This window comes from Lemur catta, chromosome 4, assembly GCF_020740605.2.
Source record: "Lemur catta isolate mLemCat1 chromosome 4, mLemCat1.pri, whole genome shotgun sequence".
NCBI lineage: Eukaryota > Metazoa > Chordata > Mammalia > Primates > Lemuridae > Lemur > Lemur catta.
The window spans coordinates 5,445,222-5,466,507 of record NC_059131.1 but is presented as its reverse complement, the minus strand read 5'-3'; the positions used below and the strand labels follow the sequence as shown (position 1 = coordinate 5,466,507).

Here is a 21,286-nt window from a genome sequence, read left to right as displayed (position 1 = left end):
ATGCTAAAGTATAATTATTTTAAAATATTAGGAAATATTAAGATATTTTCCTCAGAAACCTGCTTTATTGATGATAGAATTGAACAGCAGCCTAGGACATGAGAAAAGATTGAATTCAAACTCTGAGTTATACTGGATAGCCTTAGTGATTGATTTTATGAGCACTGGTTTGGGGTCAGATATATATGGGTTTAAATTCAAATTCTGCTAAATTTTTATTAGCTTTAGGACCTTGGCCAAGTCACTTTACCTTTCTGGGCCTAAATTGGATTAAATCAGTGACTTAATTGAGGAGTATGGTGCCTACATGCTTCATTTTGTGGGCATATAGGTAAACTGTTCTTTGAATAAAGGGTTTGGCTACCAAGAAGCCTTCTGGATGAAATCCTTTCAAAGGTCATTTGTCCCAGCTACTCAGGAGGCTGAGGCAGGAGGATTGCTTGAACACAGGAGTTCAAGGCCAGCCTGGGCAAAATAGCGAGACCTCATCTCTAAAAAATAAATTTATAAATAAAGGTCATTCTTAGTTATAAAATATTTTGCTGGATTTTTCTTCCTCCTGATGGTGTCATTTCAAACCTTGTTTTAAGCATTCATGCTGTCATATTTAATACCATGTGCTGCAGTTCATTTTTTGCTTTTCCCCAGAATATGAACTCCTTGCAGGCATAATTTACTCTTTTTTGAAATCCCATTGTTAAGTACATAGATGATAGAAGCTCAGTAAGTAATCTGTTGTATTCTGTTCTGTTGAATATTTGTGAGTTCTTTCTTTTGAGTCTTTTTAAGTCTGTTTTTGGTTGGATATTGGTTCCCAGTGTTTATATAAGAGTTTTCTAAACAAATTATATTCATTCATGTTATTGGCCTGGAGTGGCATGCTTGATGAGTTGACGTAACAGTGCTTTGTTAGTGTTCTCGGCCTCTCTTCCCGCTTGCTTTTCTTCCTCTTAGCCTCTCCAGAGAGCGGTAGACGTGGTCACTGGAAAAAGTGGGGTGGGGTTAGGGAAGGAAGAGGCGGTTTGGGTTGATGTGGTCTTTGTCTCAATCCACTGTGACCCTGAAGAGCAGATAGTACTGGGGTCCACTTTCACCTGTTACCTGCTGGTACTAGCAACACTCCTGCAATGTGGATTCTTAGGTTAAAATGTCATCAGGAACTGCCTTAACTCTACAAGGAATGAATGATGATTTTGGAAATGCTATTTGGCAGGCAGAAGCCTTAAGTCATATGAAAATTTGACCTCATGAAGTTAATTAGCAGTGGGTAGTGGCTCAGCAGAAACTCTGTGGGGAAAATATTAACTTCTCTGAGGACAATACCATGATCCCCTGAGAGAGAGTAAAATGTGGCAGGAAGAAAAGTGGACTTCAGAGTTTTTTATTTTATTCTCTGTGTGGACCACATTCAAAAGTCTTTCAGTGGCTTGGAATAAACGTATTGGCCCTTTGGGTATTGCAGTGGTATATACAAGCTAAAAGTTGGATTTGCATTGGGAAACTGTGAGTAATCTTTATAATAGTTAATGTTTCAGTAATTACTGTGTATCAGTCATTGTGCTAAGCACATGATTACCACTTCATCGTAGCAATAGCCCTTGGAGGTATGTGTGGTATACCCATTTTACCAAGAAACAGAAGTTAGGTGGTGGGTCTGAGATTTGAAGTAGGTATGTCTGAATCCACCCAGGGCCCAGGCTTTTTACCATTGCACTGTATTATTATACTTCTAAGCATTAACCATTATGATTATGAGAATGTGTCCCTAAAAAAATACCCTAAATAGATTGAGGAAACATAGTGGGAGCCCCAAGGGTTCCTGCACAAAGGCAGGGCTGTGTATATGTTGATTATTTGTCCTCAGAGCAAATATGCAGATATCTCTATCCAAAAGAATGCACTGGCCTTTTGGCATATTGTGCTTAGAATGTGAGGTTCTTAAACACTCTCAATTCTTATAGGGAGTTATTTGGTGATAGGTAATAGAATGTCAATGTCCTGTTGGATTTCTGAAAAATATTTAGAACATAGAACTTTAGAACTCTATCAAAACCTGCACTCAGGAAAGGATAATATAATCCTTTATATACTGTTAGGTCAGTATAGTGTCTCTTTTGGAGGTACTGTATTTGAATTTTAAACTTTGAATTGTAAACTGAATCCTTGTTGGGAATGTTGCAGTCATTCTTGAGAAGTAAGGGAAGCATTTTTTTTTGTTTGATCAAGGGCTTTTATATGAAGTAGAGGGACTATATTAATGTAGGGATGCTGATAAGACTAACACATGTCCTTTGGTAAATAAAGACATTACTCTGGGTATTCCTGTTATGTCTGAATATATTAGAGTAAAAAGGAATTTACACAGATTACTCATGGGCCTCTGTCAGGTCAGGACTGTATAAAATGTTGATTTGATAGCTAATGCTCCAAATTAATTAAAAATCAAAAGAGTTTTGAAGATATTATCCAATTAGATGGTATATCTTTCTGGTCTTAAATAATAATCATATATTACTAAAATAAAAGCAGGTAGTTGTAGTAATTAAAACTAAGAATGTTACTCACTGGTAAAGTATAAAGACTCATCTTTTGTTTTTGGGTACTTCTAGAAACTAATCTTACTTTTACACTAAGATCATTATCCTTGTGAAAATACTGAAAGAAAAATTAGGAGCCCATGTGACTATCCATTAGAATGATGAACAAAATCATTTAGTCATTTGTGATAACGCCATGCTATTTACATAAAAACTATGGTCCGTGTTGAAGTTTTGTGAGGAAGAAAGCAAGAGTGACTGGGCTGTTTTTTAACTTTTAGTTAAGGAACAAGGAAATTCCTTTGGAAAATTAGGGCTTGCTAAATGATGAACTCTACCTGTGGTGTGATGCTTTATAAGTATATAGACTTGACATGTGCAAGTTTTATATTCGCTATGTTAGAAACAGTATGATTTAATGGAAAGAGTCTTTGGCCTTTGACTTTGGAATCTGAATGATGGAATGACTTATATGTGCCAGTCACTGTGTTGAGTGTTTGTTGTTGTTTTTTAAAACAAATACTGTATCTCATGTAATTGTTGCAACAATCCTGTGTAGGTGTTGCTATGTACTTGTACAGGTGAGGAAGCTGTGGTTCCAGAAGGTGAAGTCACTTGAACAAGATCACAGAACCACTGGCCGCTCTAGAAGTCTGTGAAATTCATCTACGTTGTTTGGGGGTTGTTAGGTTGCTTATTTACTGAGATTCTTTGAAAGAATTTTTTCTGTAAGTTGGAGGAACAGAAAGAGACCTTTACTTGCACACCAGTTAGCATAAAAATTTTGGTTTATTTTTTGCAAGAATAACAGGCACCATTGAGATGTATTGTGACTGGGTTTTTCTTAATCTTCTTCATCAGAATGTAGTGTTGGGGGCTTTAAAAAAAGATTTTAACCTTTAAATAAACATCTGAATAATAGTGATTTTAATCTATAGAATTGTAGATTATTTAAAATTATTCATATTTTTATAAGTCCTTTGAGGTTGATATTTATTAAAATGCTAATAAATGTAAACTTTAAAATATTATTTTTGTGTCAATTGACTAAAAATATAACTTTAAAATTCTTTTAGATAAATTAACTTTGTGTAGGGAAACCAATAGTGACTTCCTTCTACTTGTTGCTGGTTTATTAAACAGTCCGTATTTAGAGTAGTTATGATAAGACAGACAAAGAGGAATAGAGAAAATATCTAATGACCCGAAAAAACTCCAGGCATTTTGGTGAAGGACATTAGAGCAAGTGAGCCTGGCATCTATTTCTCATAGTGAAAATTCAGCATTTGCTTAAATTTAATGAAGTCTCAGAAAGGAGAGGAGATTGCTCGTCTTTTCCTGGCCTGGAATTAATCTTTGGGTGTTACAGAGTAGTTGTGCCTCAGTGTGACTTGCCATAGGAAGACAATACCATCTTCAGGATGGGTTAGGCACTAATTGCCTTTCAAGAACTTTTTTTTTTTTTTTTTTTAATAAATAGAGTCAGAGTCTTGCTATGGCCCAGGCTGGAGTACGGTGGTATGATCATAGCATAAACTCCTGGGCTTAAGTGATCCTCCTGCCTCAGCCTCCCGAGTAGCTAGGACTACAGGCTTGTGCCACCACGCCTGGCTAATTTTTTATATTTTTGTCTCACTATTTTGCGTAGGCTAGTCTTGAACTCTTGGCCTTAAGTGGTCCTCCTATCTTGGCCTCCCACAGAGCTGGGATTACAGATATGAGCCACCATGCCTGGACTCAGAAACATTTTTTAATCTTGTGTGGAACTCATATATTGTTGGAACGATTTTCTTTCAGAACTCAAGAGTGATTAGAGAGCTATTATTTAGGCTAGTATGTAACACTTCACCTTGTGTCAAAAGTTTTCTTAGACACTAGAGCTTTGAAATGTTTAGAAAGCAGGCTTAAAGCACTTTTGTAGCTTAGATTTTAAGACATGAAATGCTAAAGTGTTTGATCTACAGAGTTACTGTAATTATTCCTTCATAGGCATATTTAGCTTAGTAATTCGGTTTTTTCTCTAGTAAATTGGAGGGAGGAAGAGGATAATTGATTGAAAATAATATACAAAGACAGAAACATGTCATTTTATGTTTTCTGGTTATTTAAAACTTCAAATGAGCTTTTAAAAACCAGTCTATGATTTCTCTAACTTTTGACTCTCATTTCAACTGATTGCACTCGTATTTGCATTTCATGTAAGGATCCCATTTCTTGTTATATACTTAAAATCTTTTATCCTTTGCTTACATTTATTCTTTTTTTCCCACTATCTTCTTATATTCCTGTTTATTCTCATTTTCATCCTTACATACTTTTAAACATACACAGGCACAATTTCATTAATCTTTGAAAGACTCAAGAGACCCCAGGGAAACACTGGTGCTCCACTGAGACTAGTGGAAGAAGCCTAGCTAGAGTGACTTTGCTCTCCTATGTATTATGCCTCTACCAAAAGTATCCTAGGTATTCAGTGGTCACCCTAAATGTCAAGGTTCATCAGATCTTTTGGGAAACAATGAAAACTTTAGACACTTGGTGGTTTTCCTCATCTCCAGTCCCCTTGTTCAGTGGTAAAAACGTGCCCTGTAATATCTTTCTCCCTGTAGAACTATCTGCCAAAACTGCCTGTCCACTGTTTTCTAGCCTTCCTTCATGGTTGTGAACTCGCACTCGTGTCAGGTGGGCAACGTGATGCCATGGTGCCAGCCACAGTGGAAGCCCAGAGTGCCCAGCATGGTCCTGGCCCACACTGGGTACTCAGTGACTGTTGACCACATGCCGGGAAGCGTCAGCCAAGAGGAAATGATCTGGGTGTCACAAACCTAGCTTGAGGGCTGTGCTGGATGACCTCTTAATTAGAAAAAGAGCAAAACATGGTTTCTAGTCCTTTCTCCCCTCATGAAAATAGTGATTGAGATGTTAGATACTTTAAATAGTGTGTTCATATGTGGTCTTCTGCTCTCTCTTCAACACTTTCAGATATCCTAAGAATAGTTGAAGAATTAAAAATAAAATCCAATGAAAAGAAATAACAAAAGTTAAGGACTGAATAAGGTGAAAACTCTAAAGCAGTGGTCCCCAACCGTTTTGGAACCAGGGACCAGTTTTGTGGAAGATAATTTTTACATAGACTGGAGCAGTGGGGTGGGGTTGAGGGGAGCTCAGGTGGCGATTTGAGACTTGGGGACCAGCTATAAATACAGATGAAACTCTGGTTGCTCGCCCACCATTCATCTCCTGCTGCGTGGCCTGGCTCCTAAGTTCCATGGAAGACAATTTTTCCATGCACCAGAGGTTGGGGGTCGGGATGGGGGCAAGGTGGAGCTCAGGTGGTGATGCGTAGCCTGGTTCCTAATAGGCCACGGACTCAGAGAGCTTGAGTACCTTCCTCAAGTTTACACAAATAGTACTCATTAGGCTCGGCGTTTGAAACCAAGTCTGTTCAGTGCCAAGGCTCTGGGCACCCAGCTACTAAACCCATTTCTTCCCCAGCCTTATCGATAAGTGAATTTTCCATGGGAAAGTTTTAGTGTCCCAACTATTTTATTTTGGAGTTGTTTTCCTTCATTGTTATTGGTGTATATGCAAATAATATAAATTAATCTTAGTTTGAGCACTGAATTGGGAAGCTATAACTCTTAGTTCTAGTTCTTGGCTTAGTTTCTTATCTGGGCTTCATTTAATGCTTCCTGTAAAAAGTAAGAGCCATAGATAAATCAGTGGTTCTTAACCATTTTCCTTAACCCCAATACATCTAACAGAACATATTTTATTTAGTAGTAGTACTTTCTATAGCAGTAATTCTCACCTCTTTGGAGAAAAGGGTTAGATCGGATTTTTGGAGGACTGGGACAGTGATTCTGATTTATCTCACCCTTCCATCCCCACCTAACAAACGAAACAAAAAAGATGCCTACTGAATTTGATATCTTAATTTTCATGTCTGCTGACCTAGCAGGTAGAAAGTCTCCCACCTCCCTACTAGTACTTTTCTGTTTACTACTCTTCCAATCTTGGGGCTTGTCTGGCTGCTCTGCTCTTTGTCTCTCCAAATTGCTGTCAACTGCCATCCTCTAGATCAGTCTTTTGAAAGTCTAGTTTAGAGACCCCTCCCCCGCCCACCCCAGGAATCCCTGAGATCCTTTTAGGATGTAGGTGGTAAAGTCAAAACTATTTTTATAATAACACTTAGACATTACTTGCCTTTTTCACTTTCATTCTCTCATGAGTACACAAGGGGGCTTTCCAGAATCTACGTGATGTGTGTTACTGCCGTAGAAACATTTGAGAATCCAGTACCTGCTATTAAGTCAGACACTAAAGAAATGTGTGAAAATATAAGACAGTGCCATTCTTCTCACTAATGTTTTTTTGTTTTAGAAAATATATTTCCCTTTCATAAAAATGTTATTTATGCTGGTATGTAATAGATTTATTCTCATTATTGAATTAATAGATAATTTTAGAATTCTCAGTTTTAATTTCTAATATGGTAAATAACAATGGCTGTTTTTTATGTGGGTTATGCTTCTTTGGTTTCCCCAGTAATTTTTAACGGTATAAAGGATCTTGAGACCAAAAAATTTGAGAACAGCTGCTCTAGAATTCATTCATGCCTCATGGTAGTTGGCCCTGTGGTCTTCCTTGATCGTCTGGATGGTGGGCGACCCACCAACCTCTGGTAGAGGTTATCTGAGCTCCTCATCAGAGTTCTGTGCGTCCTTGCACCCTTGCTGTCCACTTCCTTGTGTGGTACCACTCTGCTCATGGAATCTGTAACTCCTGTAGCCAGCTGAGACCGCCCCTTCTATATTTGAGCTTCTTACTCTCTTGCTTCCACTGGATCCACCCAAGTTTGGGCATCTGCCTGGCACTGTGGTGGGTGACAAAGAGACACGAGAGTTGAGAGGCTAGGAAGGGCACCAGAGGTGATGTCCTTCCGCATCCACCTTGCCCTGTGCTCCTGGTTAGTGTCTTTCTGACTGCCCCTTCCTGTTACACACCATCTCTATGATTCTTCTGGCACTCCCAGCTCCCTTGCCTCATTGGCATTCCATGCAGCACCACACAGATTTCCAGTCCTGGGTGGACACAGATCTCTATTGTACTTGGGCAGCCAAGTGTTTGAGAGGGACACAACATGATGGGAACTACTACAGGTTCGTGATTTCTTACTTCACTTAAGTCTATGGTTCTTTTGAAAATTATTTTTCAGTTCCGTGTCCCATTCTTTTCAAAGATTAAATCTTAGCCACCTTCTTTAATCCATTCACTTTATCTCTGTCCTCACACACTTAGCAGACAGTAAAAATTCATCATTAAAAGTTTTAAGATGAAGATAAAGATAATTCTTGGGAGATAATCCTAAAAGATGTAGGGTAAAGATTTAAGAAGAAGCAGAAAGGAATGAAAAGGAGTTGGGAAAATGACCACTGGCAGGAGGATATGGGCGTAATGGTCTGCAGGTGTTCATTCCTGGGCAGAGAGTGTTCCTGCCCCATGCCTTGTCTTGCTCATTTCTGTACCCAACTCAGTGTATCTAACACCAAGCTCATCTTTAGCCTCAGATCTCTTCCTCCTTGTTTAATATGCTCTGTGGCATCATTCTCCATCTAAGGAGCCAACCCAGATAATTGGAATAAATCCTCACTTTTTCCTTTTTCTTATTTCTACATCTGTAGACAGTTTGGTAAGAACTGTGCTTTAGTTTCCTCTTGGGTTGTTTTGAGGATTTGACACTTGTAAAGCATGTAAAACAGCACCAGGGCATATAGTAAGCACTTAGTAAATGGTGGTGATTATTAGCTATTATCATTTCCCTCCCTATACACCACTTCTGCTGTTGATCTTCAGCTCCACTCATTCTTTTGTCCAGGTACCATCTTATACCTAGGCACTCTCGCATTACTCTGACAGTTGGTCCCCTTGGCCTCTGGTCTGTCCTGCGTTCTGCTGCATATCTGCCTGACCACGCCTCTCTTCTGCCTCAGACCCCATATTGGCTCCTTTTAGCTTGGCAGCTTCACAGCACCCTTTGTGACTGCCCCTGCCTTCCTTTCCACTCTCAGTTTACAGCACTCGCTCCTTAACTAAGTCAGGCCCAGCCATAATGAACCATTTGTTGTTACACACACACGCTCTACTGTTCTACGCTTGGTTCCTTTGTATTTGCAGGGCGCCTCCTGCCCCCAACATGAATTCCTGCTGGTCTTTCAGAGCCCTGTTGATCTGTGACCTCTGTGGTTAACTCCTTTCCCTCTTTTCTTAATAAAATGAATCGTCTCTACCTTGTACAACTTGTATACTTTACGTTTTTGCACGTATTATGCATACTTGTTTAATACTGCAGCTCGGGTCCAGACTCTAGATCTCATCCTTCTCATCCTTGCTTACCTGTCCAGTGGCTTGTCACATTGTCCAAGGTATTTGGTCTTTGTATCCTTAGTTTCCTTATTTGTAAATTAGGAGTAGTAATATTAATAATAACTACCTCACAGTAATGTAAAGATTAAATGAAATACCATATTCCATTAGTTATAAGATGCCATTGATTATAAGATGTACCATTATTTTACTCACCACTAAAAAGTTTTACATGCTACCAATTTTGAAAGGACTCTTGATTTCAAAGATAGAAAATGTGAAAATACGCGTGTATCAGATACAGTGGAGGGGCACCTGGTGAGTCCTGTGCGTGGGTTAGCCAGTACACGTTGGCTTCCCGTACTAGACTCTGAACTCAAGAGAGCACAGACTGAGTCTTGTTCAATGTTGTATCCTCAGAACTTTGCCAGATAGTTTTAGAGGATTGTAGTGTATAACTGAACACAGCTGGAATAGACTGCTCGCAAGCTGACCATTTAATTTTGTCTATGGCTGGAGGGCAGACTGGAGTGTGTGCTCCTTCCTCCAGGGCCCACTTTCTATCAGGCTCTGACCAGCTCAGCTTTTGCTCAGCATAGTGATGTCTTCTTCCTCTTCCCACCTCTTGGATCTTTTGTATTATGAGATATAAAGAACTGTAACCCACATAGTCTTTCTTGTTCCCCTTGCTTCCAAAAGGTTTTCTGAATTATTTGCATTGCTTTTTTTCTTTTCCTACTTTCTCTTTAAATATTTTTTCTCATTGAAGTAGAAGAATGATGAGTACTCTTTTGTGCAGGTGGGGTGGGAGATCAGAACAGTAGTACCCATTATTAAAATGTGGCCGCTGAGGAACAGACAGAGACAGGTTCTAATCCTCTCGTTGTAGACCAAGATCTTGGAGTTGGGGTGTAGTAGGGGTGATATAAAGCTTTTTCTAAACATGTCTTTCAGAGCCCTAGTTTTAGTAGCAGTTGGAAGATAAAATTATATTGTTTAGTATCAATAGCCAAAGCCCAATTTTATTTGTATATTTGAGTCAACTTTGAAATTTTTCTTTGTAACGAACAATTAAGTGACTTCATTAATCTTAATGAGGCAAATGTGAGAACAAAAGTTGGATTTTGTGGAAAAAAGCTGGACAATAGCTAAAGGGATTGGTTCATTTTTGTCATCTGTAAACAAAGTGAGAATAGGAACAAATTGAGTGATTTCATGTATCAGTGTCACTATTTGTGTGTGGTATAGTGAATACGGCTAAGTGCCTTTACTTTTTTTTTTTATGAATAGGGCTTTGTAAAAGAACAAACAAAATCGCTCACACTTTTATTATAGCTCATGAGATCTCTTTGTTCCAACTAAGAGAACACCTGGTCAGAAAAGGCAGATAACCAAGCAAGCCCAGATTTCCTAGGAATAGCAGTTTTTACTGAGGAACAGAAGATTATCTGCAAGTCTCTAGAAAGGAATTAAGTGTGTGTTCTGATCACCAGACACCAGAATCTGGTGTCTCTATATTCAGGGAAAGACCTGTTGAGACCTAGTCATTAGTAAAATGGGATCCTAGAGAGATGGTTAACTTGCTCTACAGAGGACCTTGTCATTCTAAAGTGACTGGGCACAAAAGGAGGGCCTCTGAATCTTGTATGAAGACAAAATGACCATCTCATGCTGGTAAAGCAGGCAGTTTTTTAAATTCTTCTATTCAAGTAGCGAACATAGAGATGATTTCCCATTTACAGAACCCAGTTTACTGTCCTAGTGAGATCTGGCAATCTCTTTTTACTAACAGACTTTACTAGGTATGGATGAGTTTCTGATTTCTGGATCCGTGTTGGCACTTTAGTTTACCCCCTACAGAGATAACGTTTCCATACTAGTCTACAAGAACCCATTTTAATTAATGGACTTTCCGGCTATTGAGTAATAAAGAGATCAACAAATTTTCTTTCCCACAAAACAGCTATGAAACTGGATGAACTTGTCAAAACCATAGGCTCTGGGAATTGACCAAAAACAAGTAACAATTTGAGAAGCATTTATTCATAAGAAACTGCTGACTTTGGGATAAGAACAGTGGAAATCTGTTGTATTCTTGCCTGGGGTTACCCTGTTCCCTATCCCTTGGCAAAGTAATTCTACCAGGGCAGAAAACCCTGTGCATTGGCTACCAGAGGATGCCTCCACCTCTCCCATCCTGAGGATGTGGTCCATAAATTTAACAGGGATGTCCTGGAAATGAGAGAGCCATAGAGGGACTTGATAAAATTCTGCATCTCTGTACAGAGGAGGCCTGAGAAGTCCTGGGGAAAAGTAAGAGCTGGGGCTGACTTAAAGAGGGACAGAACTTTGAATGAACTCTCCAACCCATGCATAGATCCCTCAGCAGAGACCAGAAGCCTTACTGGCTTAAGATGTTTGAGCACAGGGTCAAACAAACTCTGACTGATCATTCACTGATGCCTCAGATATGCAGACACATGGCTGACCTCTAGAGCAAGACTAAAAAATAAAACTAAGACTTCAAAAATCTGAGTAGAGCCATCAGCTGCCACATACCATTAGTGAGAGAGATTCAGCAGATTAAGTTCAAGCTAAGACACAAAAACCAGCACAACAATGCTGAAGAAAAAAGACAATGAAAATCCAGGATTATTATATTATCTAACGCATCCAGTTTTAAATAAAAAACTATGAGACACACAAAAAAGTAGTCAATTGAAACTGCCTCTAAATGGACCCAGATATTTGATTTATCAGACAAAAGTTATCATAAATACAGTCAAAGTATTGAAGAAATTAGGATCATGACTCAATAAATAGGGATTATCAATAAAAAATAGAAACTATTAAAAAGGACCAAATGAAAGTCTTAGAGCTGAAAAGTAAATAACCAAAATGAAAACTTCACTGTATGTGCTACATAGTGATTTGCAATGGCCAAAGAATCAGTTAATGATAGATCAAAGATATTAGCCTATCTGAAGAAAAATGTAAAAAATAATGAAGAAAAATTAACAGCACCTCAGAGACCTGTGGGATAGCATCAAGGCGCACCAGCATGTTGGTAATGGGGGTTCCAAAAGGAGAGAGGAGAGAGAAAGGGATATACAAAGTATTTGAAGAAATAATGGCCAGCAATATCCCAAATTTGATGTAAAGCATTAATCTACAGGTCCAAGAAGCTCAACAAACCTCAAGTAGGGTAAACACAGACAGATCTTCACTAGAATGTGTCATAGTCACACTGTTGAAAGACAAAGACAATGAGAACATCTTGTCTTTTTTCTCTTGAAAGGCAAAAACAGCTCACTGCAGATAGAGGAACAATATGATTTTTTATCAGAAACAGTGGAGGCCATAGGGAAATAAAGTGACATTCAAAATGCTGAAGGAAAGTTTTTCAAACACAAGTTCTATATCCAGCAAAATTATCCTTCAACCATGAAGGTAAAATAAAGGCATTCCCAGATAAACAAAGACCTAACTTATAAGAAATTCTAAAGGAAGTTCTTTGAGTTGTAAAGGAAGTATACTAGATAGTAACTTGAATCCACAGGAAGAAATAAGGATGGTAAATATGTGATTAAATATGAAAGATTTTGTGCATATATATTTTCTCTTAATTTCTTTAAAGGACACAAGACTATTTAAAGCAATAATTAGTAATGCTGTACTATTAGGATTATAACATATTACATATGACAATAATAGCACAGAGGACAAGGGATAAAATAGAGCTATATTAGAGCAAACTTGCTACATTTTATCAGAATTCAGTCAGCATTAATCTGAAGTAGATTGTGATAAAGCACATGGTAATCCCTAGACCAATCACTAGATAAATAACTAAAAAATATATATTGAAAAAAATCAACAGAGGAATTAAAATAATGTGCTACCAAATATTTGTTAAATACAAAAGAGGGTAATAACAGGAACAAAAAAGACCTGAGACATAGCTAAAACAAATAGCAAAATGGCAGATTAAATCTAATCATATAAATAATTGCATTAAACATCAATCAAAAGTCAGATTATCAGACTGGATTAAAAAACGATCAAGCCATATGCTGTCTACAAGACACACTCTTTAGATTCAAAGACATGAATAGGTTGAAAGTGAAAGAGTGGAAAAGATACATGCCATGCAAACAGTAACCAAACGAGAGCTGGAGTGGCTACAGAAAACACCACCAGAACTAATAATGTGGTTGGCATGGTTGCAGTTTGTAAGACCAGTGTACAAAATCAATTATATTTCTATCTTAGAAACTGACAGTGTAAAAACAATTTCATTAACAATAGCATCAAAAAGAATAAGATACTTAAGAATAAATTTAATGAAAGAATTGCAAGTACACTTGAAAACTACAAAACCGTCCTGTGAGGAATTAAAGATTAAATGGAGAAGTATTTCATATTTATGGGTTGAGATAAGGGTTTATATTGTTAAGATGGCATTAACAAGATGGCATTTGGTCTACAGATTTAATCCAATCTCTAACAAAAATTTTGGCAGCCTTTTTTGTTTGTTTGTTTGTTAGAAACTGACAAGATGATCCTAAAATTTATATGGAAATACAAAGGACTTTGAATAACCCAAATAAGTTTGAAAAGGAATAACAAAGTTTGAGGGTTTATACTTCTAGTTTCAAAACTTACTTTAATGCTACATTAATCAATCACTGTGGTATTGTTGTAAGTATAGATGTATAAATCATTACAACAAAATTAAGAGGCTAGAAATAAACCCTTATATGTATGGTCAGTTGATTTTAGACAAAGGTGCCAAGGTAGTTGGGAAAGGAGAGTCTTTTCAACAAATGGTGCTGGGACAATTGGATGTCTGTATGCACAGAAATGAACCTAGACCCTTACCTCATACCATACATAAAAATTAACTCAAAATGACTCCTTTAAAATGTTGAAAAGACAAGCTGCAATGAGAAAATATTTGCAAAACATATTTGATACAAGACTTGTATACAGAATATATACAGAACGTTTACACTTCAATAATATGGCAACTCCATTTAAAAATGAACAGAATTGCTGGTTAGATGTTTCATGGTTAGTATGCAAATGAAAAGATGCTCAGCAACATTAGTCATTAGGGAATTACAAATTAAAACCACAATGAGTTACCACTGTGTATCCACTAGAATGGATGTAATTAACAAGACTGACAATACCTAGCATTGGTGAAGATATGGATCATATGGAATCTTCATACATTGCTTTTGGGAACATAAAAAGTGTACAGCCACTTTGGAAAATATTTTGGTAATTTCTTGCAGGTTAAACATTGATTTACTATATATCCTGAGAATTCTATTGTTAGGTAGCTACTGAAGAGTAACAAAAACATATGTCCACACATGGCAACATTATTTATAATAGCCAAAAGTGCAAGTAGTCCAGATGTTAAACTGTGGCATGAATGGAATACTATTCAACAATTAAAAGAGGAACAAACTACTGATACATACTGCAGAATGGATGAAACTGAAGAACATGCTAAGTGAAAGAAGTCAGATACAAAAGACAACATATTATATGGTTCTATTTATATGAAATTGCTACAAAAGACAAATCCAGAGACAGAGAGTGATGAGTGGTTGCCTGAGGTTGAGGATACAAGTAGAAATTGACTGCAGGTAAGCACAAGGGAACTCTTGGGGTGGTGGAAATCCTCTAAACTAGATGGCAATAATGGTCACACAATTGTACACATTTGCTAAAAGTTGTTGAAGAAAACATTCAGTGAAACTCATGCATTGACCATAGTACTTAGAATAATATTGTGCACATATTGGTTTTTATGTCTGCTTTCTCTGCTGATGTGTGAACTTGAAAAATATCAAAGGCTTTCCCCAACATTCTTGCCTACACTATAACTCAAAAGAAAAGATGACAAAAGTTTGATGTGCTTTTTGTCAGTTAAGAATGCATTCAGTTGCAGATGACAGAACAATACTCCACCAGCTAGGATTCTCTCCTTAGGTTGTCCAGAGCCAGTGTATAATAGTAGCTCAGCAATGCTGTTAAAGAACCAGGTTTCTTCTGTTGTTCCACTGTGCTGTCCTTAGCCTGTTAGCTTCTTACCTCATGGATGCAGGGTAGTTGCTGCAGCAGCCATTAGATCCATATTCCAGGCAGAAGGAATGGCAACAGTGGGAAAAGCCACACCAGCTGTGTCTGTCTCCCCCCTTTTCAGGAAAACTATCTAGCACTGTACAATAGAAATGTGATGCAAGTCACAGGTATAATTTTAAATTTTCCAGTAGTCACAATTTAAAAACTAAAAAGAAGCACATTAAATGAATTTTAATAATATATTTTATTTTAGGTAATATATTCAAAATATTGTCATTTCAAAGTGTAATCAATTAAAAAATTAAGTTCTTTGTTTTTATACTTACTCTTCAAAATGTGGGGTATATTTTACAGTGACTGCTGTCTCAATTTAAACTAGCCACGTTTGAAGAGCTCAGTAACTACATATGGCTAGGGTATGCCAGCAAATGTTTAACAACTGGCTTTCTGGGAAAAAATATATATGTATAAATATACATACATGGGTTTATTATAAATTTTACAAATTTAACAGATTTGCTATTATTATTGTAAATAATGATGAAATATACAATATTTTGTATTGTAAATTCCATATAGCCAGTTGGTTCACACAGAATGCTTTCATTGATTATTTTGCTGAATTCTTACGGCTAACCTTTGGTTTTGGTTCGACCATGATTTGACCATATCAACTACAAATAAATGCTTGGTTACCATCCATTTCAATAAAGTAGTTGCTTATATCATTGGCAAACGAGTGTTCAGACATGAATGTTGGTTGATATTCTTGTTTATATTAATGAAGTGTTTTGTGTGGGGTGTTTGTTTTGTTTTGGGGTTTGTTTTTTTTTTTACTATTCACAATGTAATGGCTACAGTCATGATACACTTTTTGAAGTTTAATGTATATTATTATCATTTTCTTTATCACTATAACTCTAAATTAGAGTCAGCAAACTTTTTCCATAAAGGACCAGATAGTAAATATTTTAGGCTTTGAGGGCCATACAGTTGCTGTTAGGACTATTTGACTCTGCTGTTACCAGGCAAAAGCAGCCGTAGGCAATATGTAAACAAATGGGCGGGAGTGTGGTCAAATAAAAATGTATTTATAAAAATAGGCAGTGGGTGAGGTTTATAGTGTTTGCCAATTTCCATGGTCTGAATACTTCCACCTTAGTAAATTGAAAGATACTAATTTGACGTCCTTGAATGTGTACTTGGAGGGAAATGCTCAGTAGCACATCATTAGATGGTAATTGCACCATTACATCGCAAGCCTTTGTATTACAAACCTTTACTATACAAAACTTTGTAACAATTGTAGTAAGTGAAAAAAAGAAGGTGAACTTGGCATTTCAAAGAGTATGTACAAATTCTGATGTATACTATAAAATTACCTAATAAAAAAAGGCTGTTTAAAATGTTATCCCTATCAACTGTGTTTGAGAGTGCCTGTTTCCCTAGCCAACCTGGACAATCAACTGTTTTTAAGCTTTTGCCAATTGTATATTCGACAGATATTATCCTTCTGATCCTCATTTCCAGGTTATTTTCCTGATTATTCCTTATCTTGAGTCTCATTTATTTTTCTAAATGAACTATTACAATTTTTTTTCTTCTATAATTTGTTCATTTTCTTCTATTTTCCACTTGAATTCTTAATCTGTTTCTTGTTGGTTTGTGGAATTTATTTATAAGAGATGTTAACATACTGTATGTAGTAAGTAATTTCTATTACATACTGAATTTTCTGTCATCTGTCATATATGAATTTTAATGTTTATAAATATTTGTCAGACTTTATCTTTGTGGCATTTGTGATTTTTGTCATACTTATGAAGGTTCCCCCACTCCAGGATGTTGAGGATATTCTTTTATGTCTTACTCTATTACTTTTTAAGGTATTTTTTTTTTTACATTTAGATCTTTTCATAATCTGACTAGATTTTTGTACTTCTTTGTTTATTGTTTGAACTGGTAAACTATTATATATTTCTGAAACAAGAGCTAATTTTTTTTAACCCTCATTTACCTCATTCATCTTCCCACTAATTGCATCTGCCAACTTTATAATAAACAGAACTTTAACTTGAACAATGAGGTTTTTTTCTTTTTTGACTTTCTTCTGTTTTGTTAATCTTTTGGTCTATTTCTGAAACAATACTACATTATAAATCACCAAGGCATGTTCCTTTAGTACTGGGATAGGGCAAGTCTTCCTCATCATATGTTTATTTAATTTCCCAGAAGATCTTGAAGATCAGCTACTTAGGTTTCACCAAAAGTACTGTTAGAAGTTTGATTGGGATTATCATGCTAAATTTAGAGATTAACTTAAGGAGAGTGGACTTTAATGTTATTTGCATTTCAAAATAAATCTAAAAGTAAGTTAATGCCATGCTAATGCATATACCTTTTCATTCCCACGTCAAAACTTTCATATGTTTTCTCCCGTGAATTACTAGTGTTTCAAGGCTAACAAGATAATTGTTTCAAAAAACTTTGCTTAATGTTAAAGAAGCTTCTTTTCCCTTAGTTTACTAAGAGTTTTGTTATGTTGAAATGTTATTGAATTGTATTAAATGCCTTTCTAAGTATCTGTTATATTAATAACAATTTTTTACTTTGACTCATCACTATGATGATGTATATTACCAGTCCTATATATAATCATACTTGCATTTATCAAATGAACCCTCTTTAATTAGGGTGTCCTATTATTTTAAATTACTGTTACTTTTAGTGTGCCACATTTTTATTAAGGAATTATTCTAGTTATCTTGCAGCATAGTCGTCACCTCAAACTTAATGGCTTAATAATTTATTTTCATTTTTCATGGTTCTGTGTGTTGCCTAGACTTGGCTAGACAACTTTTGCTGCGGTCTTATGTGTTCTATTAAATGTTGGTTGAGGCTGCATTTGGAAGCTTGACTGCTTGACATCCAGGGTGGTGTACTCCTATGTCTGGGAAATCATCTGGGATTGCTGACTAGAGCCCATGGCTTCTCCAGACATGATTGCCGGGCTCTGAGGCAGTGTGTACCAAGAACAGATATTCTAGGAAGACCAGGAGGAAGCTGCAGACCTCTTGTGACCTATCCTTAAAGTTTCAGGAAGTCATTTTCACTGTATTCTATTGGTAAAACAAGGCACTGAGTCCAGCACAGATTCAAGAGAATTGTCTTAGTCCATTTATTGTTGCTATAAAGGAATACCTGAAGCTGCATAATTTGTAAAGGAAAAAAAAGGTTTATTTGGCTAATGATTCTTATGGTTAGAAAGTTCAAGATTGGGTATCTGCATCTGGTGAGGGCCTCAGGCTGCTTCCATTCGTGGCAGAAGGTGAGGGGGAACCGGCTTGTGCAGAGATCAATGGGCAAGAGAGGAAACAAGAAAGAGAGCAGGGCGGAGCCAGGCTCTTTTTAAAAACTAGCTCTGGAGGAAACTAACTGAGTGAGAATTTGCTCATTACGTCCATGAAGGTACCAAGCCATTCCTGAGAGATCTACTCACATGCCCCAGACACCTCCTATTATACCTCACCTCCAACGTTGGGGATCACATTTCTACATGAGGTTTACAGGGAATAAAGATCCAATAGCAAGAACCGTATTCCAATTCTTGATGTAGAGTTGGACATCTACTTGATGTAGAGTTGCAACAGGAATGGCAGCAGTCTTGGGAGATAGCCGTCTGGCCCCCTCAATTCACATATATCCTACATTAAAAAATATATGTATTTCCCTCCAAGATCCCCAAAGTCTTATCTTGTTAAAGCATCAAGCTCAAGTTCTCTCTGTCATCATCTAAGTCAGGTCTAGTATGGCTGAGACCTCTTGAGGTGGCTCCTCAAATACAGTTCTTCTTGAGCGGAGGACCAGTGAACTAAGAGACAAGCTTTTTGCCCCTCACAAACCCAATATCCAGTGACGAACAGGGATAGGATAATTGAAGTAGACACCTAGCCATGTAAGGCACTTAGCCATGTAAGGGACTTAGCCATGGTCCAGAGCAATTGTGAAATCCTGAAAGACGCATGTTACCAGTTCCTTGATTAGGGCCCAGACCTAGTCCCTTGAGTGGTCCTCTGTGGTTTCTGGCTCTATCCTCTGGGTTCTTTACTACACACCCTGAGCTAGCCTTCCTTTTTTGTAAGAAATGTCCAGATTTTGCAGTTGAATAACTTTATTAGCCTGCTAATTATGGGTAAAAAATTGGAACCTAAAGATCTCATTTCATTTTGAACTCTCTCCCTTTTAGTCCAATCTTAGTAAGTCCTTTAAAACTGTGGTCCCCAACCCCCAGTACCAGTGTGTGACCTGTCAGGAAACGGCTGCACATCACCACCTGAGCTCTGCACACACTCCCCGCACCCACGGCAGCCCCCGTCCAGCCCCACGGTCTGTGGAGAAATTGCCTTCCAGGAAACCAGTCCCTGGTACCAAAAAGGTTGGGGACTGCTGCTTTAAAAAACTATGTGGGTTTCCTAATTAGAATCCACTACATTACACAGAAACCACATCTACAAGTCTCTTTTAGACAGTCTCCTTTCTACTTTGGTCTGAGAGTTACAGTGGACAGCGCCCTTAAGGTTCTAACTTTTTTTGTCTTTCAGAGAAAGTCTAAGAGGTATGCCTTTAGGACTCTTAGAAACTATTTCTTATCTGAGGAATTCTATAAAAGTGTGCCCTTAAATCTTTCTGAGGGAGCATCAAAGACTACCTTGGACTTTATGTTGATTACTTTAAGAATATTTTACTGATTGGAAAGACTGTTCTGGGCCCTTCCTATTTTTTCTGTATTCTGTTCAAAACCAGAATACTTTTTTTTTTAGTTCATCTCTATCCATACATTATCATCTGCACTAAAAAAAAAAACAGTTGTCATATTCATTAGGTATGTTTTCTGTTTTCCACGTGACTGCAGGCAGCAGTGGTACCCAGTTACTGCTGCTGTATAATATGGGCTGCTTTTTCTCTAGTTGCGGTTTCCTTTCTGTCTTTCAAGTTTAAACTGGCTGTCTCCTCGAAACTCTTCCTGCTTCTACTCACTGTCCCATCATAAAGCCAGTGCTGTGTGTTTTAGTACACCTATTTCTGTTGTAATTATGTAACTACATCAAAACGTAGTTGCTTAAAACATATTGTTATACTGTATACTATATTATTTTGCTTATGATTTTGTGGGTCAGAAATTCAGGAAGGGTTCACCTGGGTAGGTCATCTCTTTTTCATGTGGAATCAGCTTCTTCACTCACATATTTAACCTCTTGGTCCACCCTTCCACCCCCCTCCTTTCTCTCTCCCTCTCTTTCTTTCTCCACATGGTCTCTCATCCTCCAGAATCTCTGCATGCAGTGGTCTTAGGATAGTCATACTTCTTTCATGACAACCAACTCCCAAAAAGCAAGAGGTAGAAACTGCCAGGCTGATTATGGGCTATGCCTGGAGCTAATAAAGTATTGCTTCTGCCATAATCTACAGTGTGGTTAGAAGGCCAGCCCAGATTCAAAGTGGATGGAGAAATAGCCTCCTCCTCTTGATGATGCCTTTGTACATTTAGCCACAGTTTCTAATTGTTGTGGTTTTATATTTTAGATATAATTTTTTAATCCATCTAGAATTGTTTTATTTATTTTTAATAGAGATGGGGTCTTGCTGTGTTGTCCAGGCTGATCTTGAATTCCTGGCCTCAAGCAATTCTCCTACCTCAGCCTCCCAAGTAACTAGGATTACAGTCAGAAGATACCATGCCCTACTCTAGAACTGTTTTAGTATGAGATGAAGGCATAAGTTTCTTGCCCCCACCCAGATTGTTATCTAATTAAGTGATAATCCATCCTTTCCCTGATAATTGCATTGGAGCCTCTATCCTATGCAATGTTAAATATTCTAGAATCTGTATCTGGGTTTTTAATCTCTTCTGTTGATAAGTAAATTCTTTTTCTCATATGATGTTTTTGATTATTGTAACTCTATCCCAAGCATCTTAAGTTTGTGAAAATCACTAAATGTTCATGCCTATAAAATATGAGTAAATGCCACCTGGTCCATTCTGAGAATGTACGCTTTTAGACTATTGGGAATAAGCTTTAAAAATCCTATTAAGAATTTGTTTAATGTATATCTTAGCCACACATATTTGTGCTAAATTTTGTTTTCTAGAAAGGAGGAATAAACAGAATTCATACCAATAATCACATTTTTATGCTTGTGATCATGACTTTCAAATACAGAAGTTGATATGTGGACGTCTTTCAGAAGGAAATGAATAAAGGCGATAAATGGATTTACCATTG

At 37.2% G+C, this 21,286-nt stretch overlaps 1 protein-coding gene across 1 annotated transcript in view; it reads left to right on the top strand.

Annotated features, from left to right (window-relative positions):
- MBOAT2 (membrane bound O-acyltransferase domain containing 2) overlaps positions 1–21,286 on the top strand; it is a 127,576-nt gene that overhangs the window by 67,202 nt on the left and 39,088 nt on the right. The gene's annotated exons all lie outside the window — the stretch shown is intronic.